At 42.9% G+C, this 15,648-nt stretch overlaps 1 non-coding gene across 1 annotated transcript; it reads left to right on the plus strand.

Moving 5' to 3' along the window:
* The first annotated feature begins 2,702 nt into the window (after positions 1–2,702).
* Positions 2,703–2,817, plus strand: LOC136752136 (U5 spliceosomal RNA). The gene has a single exon (XR_010817299.1). It is a non-coding gene; the product is annotated as a U5 spliceosomal RNA (small nuclear RNA).
* The last annotated feature ends 12,831 nt before the right edge of the window (positions 2,818–15,648 follow it).

Genomic DNA, 15,648 nt, shown 5'->3' on the forward strand with positions numbered 1-15,648 from the left:
CCCATCCAGAACATGCACAGAGCAGCCCAGCAGCACAGCCAGCGCAACTACGCAGCAGCGGTCAGCAAAGTGGCCGACACCGGGGAGCTGCAGGAGATCCGACACCTGCTCAACCTCATCTGCACCCGACTGATAAGATTAGTAACTGTGCATAACAAAGAAACCACTGCAGGAGGTGACTAGCTATTACCACATCCGAAAATCACCCCTGTATAAATGTAGTTATATACTGATATATATGGACATATTTTCTAAAAATTATGTAGATATATGGATGCTTCCGTATATGTGTATATATGTAGATATATGTGTGTATGTGTATGTATATAGGAATGTAAGTCAGGAGTTTTTTTTTTTTTTTGTATTTTATTTATTCGTTTCCTATATTTTCATATCACCAGTATTAATATTTATTTATTTGTTTCCTTTCCACCTCACACATTTCCAGATATATCTCATTCCAAAGGAGTATATAAATTGCTTAATTAGAGTAGAAAGAAATGCGATCCCTATCTATCACCATGTGGAACATCCAGGGCCTGGGCTCCTCAGTGTTCGGGCTGAAGAGCACAGACCCGGAGTTCAGACAGAGAGTGAGAGACAAGGATGTCATCATCCTGCAAGAGACATGGTGTCGGGCAGACGTGTCCAGTCACTGTCCCTCAGGCTACAGAGAGGTCATAGTGCCCTCCCTGAAGAAGCCCTCCGTCAGACACGGCAGGGACTCCGGGGGCATAATAATCTGGTACAAAGCAGAGCTCAGTGACTCCATACAGCCCATCAAAACAGCACAGTCACACATATGGCTTAAAATAAGCAAAGAAATCATTTCTACACAAACCGATGTGTTCCTGTGTGCCGTGTATGTTCCCCCCTCAGAATCCCCATATCACAATGAGGAGATCTTAATCGACTCAATTCTTGGGCTTAATTGGTCAAAATGACCATTGGTTGAAGGTATTCAGGGACTGATGTGTAGAGAGACTTATTAAACCTGCAGGATTGTGGTTTTCCCAGATCAGAATTAACCAGCTCACCACAAAGGAACATGGTAGGTGCTATTGCAAAATGGATTACATAAAAACATTGAAATCCAAGTTTGCAGTGGTCCTTGGGCCATTGCGTGGTGTTCCATATCACTTCAGCACGAATTTTGCAGTGGTCTGGACTACAACTCCAGGGACTACTGTGCAGTGGTCCAGACCTCAGAAACTGTGTGCATATGAACAGTGAAGTAGGCATCATAACTGTAGCCAATACTTTGTGGTTAAAATTCTTAATTTAATCCCTGTTTTGTACTGTAAGATATTATTTGTTAGAATGTATTTTTCTATGGGAAATTCTATACCATCTGGTTTGGTAGAGGAAACAGATCTCCTCCCTGGTAGCCCCTGGTAGCCCCTGGTAGCCCTGGTAACCCTATCTTTATGACCAGAGACCAAAAAGGACCTGTCCTCTGATTGGCTCTTAGCCAAATTTGAAATGACCCCCCAATTCTAGATTATTTTAGCATAAGGCACCCAAGTCAGTAGTGGTGGCAAAATGCTATTGGTTGGAAGGAAACCTTATTAAAGGGTAAACAAAGAGAATTTGAGTTCTCTTAACTTCTTCATCCTGCAACGAGACACAATAGAGAGCTGGAGGGAGAAAGAGAGAGACACACTGCTTTCTGCCTGACCAGACTGGCCTATAAGCTGTACTGTGAGGAGAAAGAAGAAAATGGGTATTATCTGTTTCTTACTGTAATCCAGCAGAAACTTAATATTACTTATTTTCAGTAATATAATTGATTGATATTAGTTTCCTATTTTTGTCAAAATAAATGATTATTGCACATCTGTGACTTGACCACATCTTCCCTCTAAAAAGAATCTTAAAAGAGAAACCAAATGACCTATGAGTTTTCAGTTCAACTATTTATTTAGATTGACTGAAAAACCAAGTATTCAAATTCTCTTACAGTATGATTGTAGTTTGGATGATCTATTAATGCAAGTTGATAACATATTTTACAGAAAATGGGTTTTAGGAATTGTGTCAAAAAACTAAAAGAATTGTCTTAGGGACCACTGCTCCTTTTTTCCAGACCAATGTATAGCCCACTTTTCTTTTAAATTATGTTCAAAACAAAATTGAGGAAGCAGGAGTTAGTTCTGAATCAAACATATTGACCCCCTCACTCAATCTGTAAATCCTGCAGCAAACATTGGAATATGCATAGATATTTGCTCAGACTGGTATAAATGTCCCTAATAAATAACCAAATGCCATTTTTGTTGTTTCAAATGTGCCCAACATCTTACCAGTATATGTCCTTTTAGTATGTCACAAAGGTTCCCTAATTCGTTTTACAAATGTTCCCTGTATGTTATGAATGTTCCCTAAGCATGTGATGAATGTTCCCTAGTTTATGTTACAGATTTGCCCTAGCACTTCTCTCGCTCTCTCTCTCTCTCTCTCTCTCTCTCTCTCTCTCTCTCTCTCTCTCTCTCTCTCTCTCTCTATCTCAATTCAGTGCATTTGTATTGTCAAAGTAATTGGACATGCAAACATACATACATACATACATACATACATACATATGGAAAATAAACAATATAATTAAAAATCACAATAAGATGTAATAAAGTACAGAAAAACAAAATGTAATAAAATGTGATCTTTAATACACAGAAATATGTATGGCTGGTTGGAAGCGTCTTGGACTCGGGTTCCTTTTCATTACTTATAATGCTTTTGCCTTTTACTAAAGCTTTCCATGGAGGGGAACGTGGATGAGTTTGTACCATTCCTGGGAGGCTCTGCCTTGTTGGGACAGAGCTGTGATCCAGGTGAACAGTAGATCGGGCATAGGTGGGCATGTGGGCGAAGGAGGAGGAAAGCAAATAAGCTTGCTAATGTACGCAGCAGCAGCAAACAGCTCCCCCATCCAGCCAGCCAGGCAGTCTGGCTGGCAGTGACTGATAGGTTGACAGACGGCAAGCAACGGAATGCACGTGCTCTGTGATGTCATAGCAGTCAGCTCAGAGAGAGGTTCGTGATGTCATCGCTGAGCTGGCTGGCTCTGTGTGTCTTGCTGGCTGTGTGTGTTGAACCGTCTTAGAAATAAGTGGAGAAGTCGCGGAGATAAAGCAAACAGTTCTTTAATCGAGCCGCTCGGAAGCCCCACGTCAGGAATAATTCCTTCAGTGAGACTTAATATTTACAGACATGAGTACAACTTTATAGGAAAAAAGACATAACATCTTATGGCCATTCCTCCAATCAGAAGATACAGGTCCGGGTCCGTTTACAATCTGTCCTCCCGTGAAGAGGTGATGGATCCAAAGCAGATGTCCGTCTTTGATGTGCACTAGGAAGATGCGATCCCACGGTCATCATTTACCTATTGTCAATCGCTCTTTAACAAAAACAATTCCTCCCTATCTGGAGAAATGATTAAGTCATAAGTCATCACAGCAGACATCTGTAGGCTATTTCGGCACTGTGTAATCTTTCATTACTGACAGGAGTTTCTAACAAACCAACCTTCTTGACCCTTTACTTGTCCTGCTGAATCTAATCTGCTCAGTCTGTAAACAAAACTACTTCTAATGCTAGTATTAATATAAAACATTATATAATTATCACAAAACACTTTCTTCAATGTCCTATACAGAGTCTTCAACAGCTATCAGACTTTAGCAGCTGGTGTTTGAACACACATACGAGTATACAGCATTTTCTGCAGCTTCGCAAGACCTAATTTTAAACGTTGTTGATAAATTAGATAATTAGTGAGGACCCTCTATTTGCATTTCTTCCTCCATAAATGCTAAAATAAAGTTTTACTGACATTTTATTGACCCTACCACTGCATAGGGTCTGTAACATCTGTAACATGAATGCTACTGAATGGCACATACATTGAAAACTATGGAGAATTGAGACAAATCCACTTTACACTTCATTAATAATCTTAAAACGTTTCCAACCAAGGCAAAACCCACTTGGAATACGTTAATTCACATTTTTGGTAAACAAAAAGAGAGATTGTTACATATGTTCCCTATGATGCATCTACAGAGCGAGAGACAGAGAGAGAGAAAGAGAGAGAGAGACAGAGACAGAGAGACAGAGAGAGATAGATACTTTTTTAAACTTTAAAATGTACTTTATTACAAAAGTGCATCATTCAACACACAAAATCTACAAAAAGCATTAAATAATAAAAACAATGCAGCCTCGAAAAAATGCAGCTGTTAAACAACTATCCAATTACCATAAAAACAGAACAGACATCACTCTTTATATATTTAAAACCAAACCCTCATTCCCAACCAGGCAGAGAACCCTATCAAGGCACCATACCTTCTCAAACTAATCCACACTACACATTGTTTTGTGGTATTCATAATCGACAATGATTTGTACAGCTACACTAATTTTAAAAACAGTCAAAACCTCACAAAACACATGGCCACTCAATTTCCGTTTACCTACTCTTTTTGCCCTATCAAAAAATTGGTTAACTTGACCTTGACTTTCAGTTGAATAATAGCACTTATACCGAACACAAACACCCTTGGAGAAAAACACAATGAGAGTTGAAAAAAGAACTTTCAACCATAGAAATAAAGGTTGTAATCTATTACAGTCTAAATAACAGTGAGCAACAGTTTTCGTTTGACCACAAAACACATAGGCATCAGTCACATCATGATCAATAATGGACAGAAAGGAATTCACTGCTAAGTGCCAGTTTAAATCCCCAGCTCTCTTATTCAGGGGGGCTGTATACAGGGTTCCCCAAGCTGGGCGAACTGCACTCTCAACTAGCAGCTTCCCTCTCCAGGGTGAATCAAGGACATCTTTTAACTGTGCAAAAATAGTTGTTTTCAATACAAATTGATACAGCGTCTTATTATTGGCACTAGAGAAAACAACATCGGAGACTTCCTTCATCTGTAAATTCAGATCTGGCCTATCCTGCCTGAGTCACATGGAAGGGGAAAGCTTCAGCTCAATGAAAAGCCTCTGTCTATCGGATTCATTGCTGCCCATCCAAACCTCCCCCTGTACACCCAGCCCCTACTCCTGCAGGGCCACACTCTAGTGAGACAGCAAAACCCCTACCACTCGCACTGAGTCCACCTGCAGCCTTCCTGCCAAGGCCTCCACACTCATCCAGCCACCCCCCCTCCCCATCACAACCTGCCCCAGCCTGGTCACACCTGCCTTAACCAGCCTGCTGTGCAAGCCCTGAGACTCCAACACAGGGAGCCGCAGTGCAGGGTTACACAGCAACGGCTCTCTCAAAAGCCAATAAGCCCCCAACCTCTCCATGTCTCTTCGCACCCGCACTAGCCACCACGCTTTCAAAACACTACGGTAAAAAAGTGGAACCCCTCTGAGATCCAACTGAGACATGTCTGTCACAAACAACTGCCTGTCCAGCTACAGCCTCTGAGAACAGCAGCTTCCGAACTGTCTGTAACCTGAACACTGCCACCCTGCTGGTCAGGTCTAAAAGTCCCTGCCCACCTTCTGCTACTGGCAGAAAAACAATACTCTGCCTGATCCAGTGCAGTCCGTCCCAAAAGAAATGGAGCAGGATCCTCTGGAGTCTGGTGAGCACACCTGCTGGCGGCTCCACACACTAGCCTGTGCCACAGCATTGAAGCCACCAGATTATTAATGACCAGCACCCTCCCTCTGTACAAGAGCTGGGGTAGCAGCCATCGCCAGCGCCCCAACCTCTCCTGTACCTGCTCCTCTATCCTCTCCCAGTTCCTCTGCTTTGCTTTCTCTCCCCCCAGGAACACCCCCAGACACTTTAACTCCCCACTACTCCACTGCAGCCCAGCTTGCAAACCCAGGGGCTGCCTCCCCCCAACTCCCAGAGCAGCACCGCACTGCTCTTCATCCTATTAACTCTTGCTGATGACACCTGCCCATTTCTCTCTAGGCTCTCTTCCAAAAGCACAACGTCCCAGTCCCCCACCACACACACACACACACATCGTCTGCATATGCACACAACCGAACACACACCACACTGCAGGACGGGATGCTCAGACCAGTCAACACAGTCCTCAGCGTGTGCAAGAGAGGCTCTATGGACAAGGAATACAGCATTCCCGATAGCAAGCAGCCTTGTCTAATCCCTCTCTGCACTGGAAATGGGGTACTCAACCCGCCATTGATTTTTAACACACTAAAAACATTATTATACAAACATTTAATCAGTGCCAAGAAATTAGGGCCCAAACCAAAAGCTTCCAAGTTATGGAACAAATACTTATGATCCACATGATGAAATGCTTTTTCTTGATCCAAGGAGATCAAACCTGCTTGAAAGCCAAACAACCTGGTGGCCGACATCAGGTACCTCGCCAAAAAAATATGATCAATTATAGTGTGCTGTGGGACACAATAAGTCTGATCTGGGTGCACTAGGGATCCCATAACTGGATTGAGACGGTTGGCAAGGGCCTTTGACAAGATCTTAAAGTCACAGCACAACAATGACACAGGTCTCCAGTTGGAGATTTAACATAAATCACCCTTTTTAGGGAGCAGTGTAAGTACTGCCCTCCTGCAGCTCAATGGCAGCTCACCGTCCAGCACACACTCTTCACACACACTGAGTAAGTCCATCCCCAGTACTGGCCACAGAGTCTTATAAGAACTCCACCAGCAGCCCGTCCAGTCCTGGAGCCTTTCCGTTGTTCAGGCCCTGCAGGGCAACACTGTTTTCTAGTTTTTTTTCTAGTTTTCTCAATCTAAACCTTTCCGGAATCTCAAGCTCCGCAGAGCCCCGCAACAGAGCTTGTGCCGAGTTAACAAACTGTTTTAAATCCGGAACAATGGACTCCACATTCACCCAGTAGAACCGTGTCTGAAATAAGTGGAGAGTCGTGGAGACAAAGCAAACAGAACTTTAATCGAGCCGCTCGGAAGCTCCACTGTCAGAAATAATTCCTTCAGTGAGGCTTAATGTTTACAGACATGAGTACAACTTTATAGGAAAAATGACGTAACATCTTATGGCCGTTCATCCAATCAGAAGATACAGGTCCGGGTCCGTTTCATGATCTGTCCTCCCGTGAAGAGGTGATGGATCCAAAGCAGATGTCCGTCTTTGATGTGCACTAGGAAGATGCGATCCCACGGTCGTCATTTACCTTGTGTCAATCGCTCTTTAACAAAAACAATTCCTCCCTATCTGGAGAAATGATTAAGTCATAAACAAATTCACAGCAGACATCTGTAGGCTATTTCGGCACTGTGTAATCTTTCATTACTGACAGGAGTTTCTAACAAACCAACCTTCTTGACCCTTTACTTGTCCTGCTAAATCTAATCTGCTCAGTCTATATACAAAACTATTTCTAATGCTAGTATTAATATAAAACATTATATAATTATCACAAAACAATTTCTTCAACTTCCTATACAGTGTCTTCATTCCCTGCTGTTTGGCAATGGAGCAAAGCGGAAAGAAGCCAAAAAGTTATGTTTGTCAGTTACAAGTAAATCCCCTTAGGGGTTAGGAAGATTTGACGCTTCTTTATTGAGGATTGCAGCTCCTTCATCCCAACTCTTCCCCGTGGGGTGTATATGTGTGTACGGCGAGTGTAAGGGTGTCCCTGCTGTCGGGGAGAGCGATAAGTGTGTGCCCCTAAGTGTGGATGTACAGAATGTCCTGAAGGCGTCTCATGGAGCTGAGTGACCTTTGTAATAGTATCTTTCCAATGCATCCTTTGGTTTTCCTTGAGTCATGAGGTTTATTGCCTTTGATACTAAATCCATTTGTCCTCAGTCACATGGAGCCTCCAGAACCAAGGGGATAGAATAAGATTTGTGTCAATGGGTGTGTGACTTTTGCTCCTCCCGAGTGAGGGACGGTGTCGTTTAGTAGAAATTTAGAGAAAGTCTGCCAACGAGGGTGTTTTAATTGCAGCTGTAACCATAGTAGATACATTATGAGGTTTACAAAGTTTTTGAGACAGTGTATTTAAGAAATAAAAAAGAAACTTACAGACATAGCAGAATATTAACTACTGATATCAATCCTTGTAACACAATCATACCCAGATAACCAAAGGTATCAGCAAGCCATCCCCAGAGGGGTTTTCCTCCGGAGGACTGGTGTATCTTTGTAGTTGCTGTCCTAATGTGCTCTATAAGATTACCAATGTGTTCAGAGTTATCTGGTATGTAAGTACAGCATTCCTGCCCTATAATGGCACATGTCCCTCCTTGTGCTGCTAGCAGGAAATCTAGAGCTAGCCTGTTCTGGAGGGCAACAGTTCGCATAGCCACTATTTCAGTTGTTAAATTGCTGAGAACTTCAGTTGTAGAAATACTTAATGTTTCTAATATACCAGCTACTAATCTGATTTCCTTTATTGCTCTTCCGACTCCATACATAGGAAATAGTATGGAAGCAAACCTGTCTCCTTTCCCTATCTCACGTTTAGGGTGAGTAAATTGTTCTATATCTGGAAGGTATTTATCTTCAGTGTGGCGCAAAGCTGGCACCACAAATCCTAAATAACAAGAACCTGTGAACTTACAAGGAAGTTCCCAATATGCCCGCAAGCCGCATATCCAATAAGTCCCATTCCATGGGGCGTAAAATCGACAAGTCTGATACCTAAAGTCAGAACCATCGATAGCCACAGTGTGATTACAAGTGCTATTACCTATAAATTGGGATTGCATGGTTTGGTTATAGTATGAAACATACACAGATCCTTTGTTACTGTGAGCCAAGTCAATATATGGCATTTTAAAATCTCTTCTATTCTGATCCATCTTCGGTACCATTCTCCTGTGATGCCTAAGGCATAATCATATGCATATCGTACATTAGAGGCAACTCTAAGTTGTGAATAATCAGAAAATACTAGAAATGGAATGGGGATCATTGGAACCCCTTTCTTAGTGTCGTGTGGAATGTGGGAACAAACCCAACATTTTGTTTTATTAAGGGCATTTGCATAGGTGCGTGTAATTTGGATAAATCTGTCCATGATTCAACTAAGGACAGGCAGATCAGTCCAAATACTGTAGTGTACACAGTCGTCTTCATGCTGGATTATCTCTTAGTACCTGTAGGGGGACAAAACCTTTACCAGTTAGGGGAATGTCTCTCAAAATTCAGGAAATCTGCAACTGTTGCTTTCCTAGGAATGAGAAAAGATAAAGGTTTAGTACACAGTTCTCCTGGATTATAATTTTTTACTTGTGACCAATGTTTCCATCTAGTACCCCCCTCCTGTCCGTCAATACAGACTGAAGTGTCTGTAGAAAGAAGGACATTATGCGGTCCTGTCCATTTGGGCCTAAGCCCTGGTCTGCTTGGGATTATTTTAACCATCACTTGCGAACCAACCTCAGGAAGTGTTGTTGGCATTTCCTCTTTGAGTTCCAAGTCCCTGAGGGACTGGAGATCATGTGCTTGTGTTCTACGTTTTTTTAAGTGTGTACATAGCTGTGCTACATACTGTTTAAGATAGTCTTTGAATGGAGCACTGGGATCACTGGGACCCCAGATGCCAGCAGGGAGTTGCATATAGCTCTCCCTGTCATTAACTCATATGGAGAAAGCTGAGTACTCCGATTAGGTGACGCTCTAAGTTTATACAGCACAGCGGGGAGTGCTACTGTCCATCCCTTGCCTGTAGTTAACAGGGCTTTTGCCAAACTTTCCTTCAGTGTCCGGTTAGTGCGCTCCACTAAGCCTGAACTCTGAGGGTGATAAGGTATATGAAATCGTTGTTTTACCCCTAGCAGTAAACATGCTTCCTTCATTACCTTACCGGTGAAATGAGTCCCTTGATCTGAGTTCATTTGACGGGGCACACCCCATCGGGGAATAACCTCAGTCGCTAGGACTTGTGCTGCAGTGATGGCAGAGCAGTCCCTGCAGGGGAAAGCCTCAACCCATTTTGTGAAATGGTCAATTATTACCAAGCAATAGGATTTCCCATGACATTTTGTCAGGGGTCCTGTAAAGTCAATTTGAATATTTTCCCACGGACCTCAAGGCCGGGGCTGGTGTGATTTAGTGACTTTGATCGGTTTACCTGGGTTTACTTGTGCGCAAGGAATACACTGTTGACATCACTTCGCAGTGTCCCTGCCTATGCCAGGCCACCACCAGTGTTCACGCAATTGAGTTAACATGGCCTTGCGACCCGTGTGAGCTGGGCCATGGTACTGGTCCAGAAGCGTCGAGCTAATACACTGGGGTGCTAATACACATTGTAAGTTAGGACTTCGCCACAAACCGTCTGAGTGCACTGCACCTCCCTTAACCCACTCTTGTACTTCATCCTCCTCACAGTTTTTCTGTAGCTGTGCGAGGTCAGTAGTTTCTGGTTCTCGGATGCTCACAAGTTTACTAGAGCAGGGGAATCCTGCTAACGTCACATGACTGCCTGTCTCTGCTGCCTTTTTTGCAGCTAGGTCTGCAAAGTGATTCCCACAGGTGCGCGGGCATCCATCATCAGAAAGACTCTGATGAGCTTTCACTTTAACTACTGCTACCTTTTCTGGAAGGTGTGCTGCCTCAGCTAGGGCTATAACATACTCATAATTTTGTATTACTTCTCCTGCTGTTGTTATAAACCCTCTACGTTCCCAGGTTGCCATATAGTCGTGTACTACTCCAAATGCATAGCGACTGTCAGTGAAAATGTTAACTTTAATGTCTTTCGCTATTTTTAATGAATCAGTTAACACCACGAGTTCTGCCACTTGGGCTGAACAGTGTCCTGAAGGGATCCAGATTTTACGACGGTGCTATCATCCAATACCACTGCCCACCCAGTGTGGGGGACTCCATCTATTATTTTCCTGGATCCATCAACATATCGTTCCAAGTCAGGGTCTGTGAGGGGGTTTTCTAGGAAGCGACTGTGGTCCTCCTGGAGCACCAGCTCAGAGCATGTATGCTCTTCTTCCTCCCCTGCTGGGTTTACTCGTGTGTCTTTTATTATTTGTATGGATTTATCTCTGGGGAGCAAAACAGCTTCCCATCTAGCTCGTCTACGGAGACTGAACACAATTTGCCGGTGTGTAATAATTAAACTAATGTGTGTCCTGTGTGCAGAATCAACTGTGTGTTCATTACAATCGGCTCGCATGCCTGCACTGCCCAAGAGGCGCAGTCTACTGCTGCCATACAGCGATGCATGCCTGCTGCTACCGTGGGTTGCTTTGTGGAGTAATAGGCGACGGGACATTGCCTATCCCCATGTTCCTGTGTCAGAACTGCTGTATAATAGATCCCATCTTGGGAACAGTAGAGGTGAAATGGTTAAGCATGATCTGGTAACCCGAGGGCGGGGGCATTGCTGAGAGCCTGTTTTATTACACGATAGGCTATTTCCTGTTCATGTCCCCAGTCTATGGGGTCCAAGGGAGCCGGGCTCCCTTTGATTAGCGCCTGTATCGGACCTGTGGCTTGTGTGAAATTAGGGATGAAAGTGCGCCAATAATTAAGGAGCCCCATAACTTTACGCACAGCCCTAACATGATGTGGTTTTGGCATATTTAGAATGGCTTCTTGCCTATTATGCGTCATAGATTTTTGTCCTTGTGAAATGTTGTGTCTGAGATATTGAACCTTAGTTAAGCCTATTTGTGCTTTCTTAGGGCTTGCTTTAAATCCTGCCTTTTGTAAGACACTGAGGACTGTAATTAATGCGCCTAAGTGTGCGGTCTCATCAGGAGATGCAATCAAAAGATCATCCACGTACTGGATGATGAAACTATTCCAGGGTGTCAGATCTATGCCTTCTAAAGTCTTGGCCATTGCCTGGTGGAAGAGTGTTGGGCTGTTGTGAAATCCCTGTTGCACTCTAGTCCATGTGTACTGTTTGTCGCATACAGTAAACGTACATTTATCTTAGGAATCAGAGTGGAGTGGCAGGCTTCAAAATCCATTGCTAATATCTAGGATCGTAAAAATAGAGTGTTCGGGTTTCAAATTAGGCATAGAATTAGTGGTTGAATGCGTTTCGTGTATTATTCCTGCATGTTGCAATGTTTGAATAATTGTCTGAACTGCCGTAAAAGCTTCTGGTTTAATAGGAAACTGTTTATGTGCTTTGTGTACTGGACCTGGGATAACTATAGGTTCAATTTTTGCCAGACCACAATCTTGTTTATGTGTTGCCCAAACATCAGGAAATGCCTGACATACGTGTCCAAGTGGTGTGTCTGGCCATATATGAGGTGTTGACGGTGTGAGTGAGATACTAGCGCAATTTGTTGCGTATCTTTGTGTATCCTATTTATTCCCGTGTGTATTGGTCCATATTATGCGATTATTATTAGCATCCACTAGTGCGCCGGCTTCTCTAAGGATATCTATACCTAATATTGTCCCCTCTGGGTTTTTACAAACCCAAAAAGACACTGGTATGAGGAGATCGCCTATTTCTAGAAGTTGAGCTGTGCTGAGTGTGGCTGTGATACATGCGCCACCTACACCTGAGATCTGTAGTCTGCGTTTAGTCAGTGGGAGGGGAGATCTGATATCGAGACAGAGGCGCCTGTATCCACCGACATTGAACACTGCCGACCCCTAACAGTGCACTTATGTGGAGGCGGGGATCTTCCCCTGTACCGACCTCGGGGCCGAGGCGACCTATTTCCTATTGAGTTTCTCTGTCAGATCTCGGATGATGTGCAGAAGCTCCGCGTCTCCTCTGGGCTGATCGGGGTTTGTCTTGGTCTGATTGCAGGGCGCTTGGTGTCGCCTGGAGCGCCTGCCTTCCAGCACTTGTCCCCCGTGTGCCCTGTCCTCCCACAGAAAGTGCACTTAGGGCGGGTTGATTTAGACCGACAGTCTTTAGCAATATGTCCTATTTGTCCGCAATTGTAACATTTACCTCCGTTTTGTGTTATGGCAGATATAGCTGCCACAGCAGTTATTTTAGCTTTTGACTACTTGTTTTCTACCTCTGAAGCCCATTGTACAATCTGCTGATATGTGTTTCCTACAGGCACACCCATATTGAGGATGTCTTGGTGTGCTTTACTAAACCCTTCCTGTAATCATTTTAAACAGATCACATTATCACAGTCCGGAGTGATCTCTAAAAGTAGTGAACTTTCGTTCCGCATAATCGCAGCAAGTCTCTCCTGGCTTCTGTATGAGGCCACAGACTAAACCCCAATTTCCCTGTCTTTACAGCCGCGATGAAGTGAGTGATCCTTAGATTATTATTATCATTTCCAGCTGTTATCCAGGTACCATCCTGCTGGGTTAACCTGTCCCAGATTGGCCTTGGACATTTAGTTTTAATTATTATATGTACGTCTCTAGCGTGCATTTGGTGTACATCTAACATCTCATTACATTTTACCAAGAAGTCCAGATTCCCATGATTGGGTTTAAGTTTTGGAAGGTCGCTTAATATTGTGTGTTTCTCTCCGGTTGTAAAGGGGCGATGCACCGACGTTGTTAATGCGTAAAATTGTCCGTCGGCAGAGAGATGTTGTCTAGTGCGCATCTCTGTAGGTGCTATTTGTATTTTTTCTGACTTGAATGAACTCAAATCTGGGTAAAGTTTAGACTCTGTTCTATTATCAGGGGGGTTGTCTGAATGTTTACATGGTGGAGGGGCAGAAGCACCAAACCCACATCCCCCATATTTTTCGCATTCATGTTCCCAGGCTTTTCGGTCTAAATCGTCCCAGTCGGGTTCATTTCCCTAAATTATTAGTTCATTATTTATTTTTCACTTCCTCTTTCTAATTCTTTTCTCATTATCTATCTCTGTTTGCATCTCAGCGACTTTCTCTTTTAATTCTTTTATTGTTGCTGTATTTTCCTCATCCATTGCGATTAGTTTCTTCTCTAATTTCGCACTATATTGACAAAGAATTACAGAAGCTTTATTGGTTTTCTCTCTCTTTTCCTTCTTCCACCATTCTCTATGCAGTTTGGGAACCCAGTTAGGATCCCATCCTGCCTTTTCCATCTAAAGTTGAAGTTTTTTAAACTTCTCTTGTAGGTATTCACATATAGACACATCTTGTAATGCCATAATGCCAACCCTATCTTTGCCAACGATGGGGCTATAACGTTAGACTTTATGTACCTCTGGTTCCGTCTGGTTATTGACTACCACTGACTCTGGCCCTGGTGTACAAGGGTTTCCTTGCTTAACCTGGGGCTCAGCAGGCCTCGTCGTACCTTTTGGTTCCCTTGGCATCTCTCCCCACAGATCTGTCTTACCTGGAGTTCCTTTACAGAGTCTTCATTCCCTCCTTTTTGGCAATAGAAATGAAGCGAAATGAAGCCAAAATAATCGTGTTTGTCAGTTACAATAATTTCTTCCTCCGGAGGGGCAGGTGGTATAGTGCTGCATGTTCAGCTCCCATTAATCCCAACCTGCCACCTACGAGGTGTGTATGTATGTACAGCGAGGTATTCAAATAATCAGGGGATAGGATTGTATTTTTATTTGCCTGGTCGGGCAAACAATTATGTCATAACTACACCTTATTGAATATTGAGCTCTTTTATGGAAATTGCAAAGGCCACCTACAATTTCCTGGAGCTTTACTGTGTTTCTCAAATTATATTTCATCCTGCCCCAGGTCATAAAGGTCAATCCCCAGTTACATAATACATACATTGTTTTGCTTCTAAAGGAATACAAAAGTCAGCAAACATGTTATTTTTACAAATTCAGTTATTCACATATATTTCTGATGCATTTTAATTGATAAACATTGTACATTCCATACCTCTCAAGAGAAGGGCAATGGACTTATTCTTACTTCATGACTCTTATTCTATTCATTTGAGTAATTTGACATCTCCACCAAAAGTACATTATAAACTACCAATACAAGAATATATGCTACTGCAGATGTCATCTGTGCTGTTTTCACAATGTATTGCAGATTCCTATAATCTGGACAACCTTTAATTTCGGTATTTTAACTTATTTCTCCATTAAGTCAAGCATCACTTCAGCGTTGTGGACCTCAACATTGGTCTGTTCAAGATGCCGTGAGGCTGTCTTTAAAGCCGCGCCCTCGGCCTACTGTGTCTCAATGAGAACACCAGCGTCTTCTCCATATGCACCTCTGCCACCACGGGTCAGACATCGATTCCTTCAAGACACGATTCATAATGTGCATATCTGCCATGTGGAATAGATCGGTCATCTGAAGACACAATGTGTGGTTCGCACAACATCAGAGATCCTCCTTATAAAAGGCATCTCTATCACATGGACAGTAGTTGACATTCACACAATCTATGAGGTTTCCAGTAAAGGGACAATTCATAATAATAATCTTGATCCCAAATTTTCACAGATTATTTCAGTAGAGCACTCAGTTGTCGTCAGCAGCATCATATCTCCTGTGTTACTGAATCAACTTTACTACCTAGTGTAAATACTCTTTCTTGTGTGGAGCTGTCAAACTTTCAAAACAATGCGCTTATCTCTTTGCTTTTATCTGACTTATATATCTAAGACTATTTTAATAATTATTACAGCAGCTCTTTCAACAACAAAGTTAATAGTTGTTTGGTAAATGATCATAGTTGACCTCACAGACACTTTCACTGCCCCAACCCTACCCCCCTTTTTTTTGTTTTTTTTTGTTTTGTTTGGGGGGTGAATC

Source organism: Amia ocellicauda, chromosome 6 (genome assembly GCF_036373705.1).
Source record: "Amia ocellicauda isolate fAmiCal2 chromosome 6, fAmiCal2.hap1, whole genome shotgun sequence".
Classification (NCBI taxonomy): Eukaryota; Metazoa; Chordata; class Actinopteri; order Amiiformes; family Amiidae; genus Amia; species Amia ocellicauda.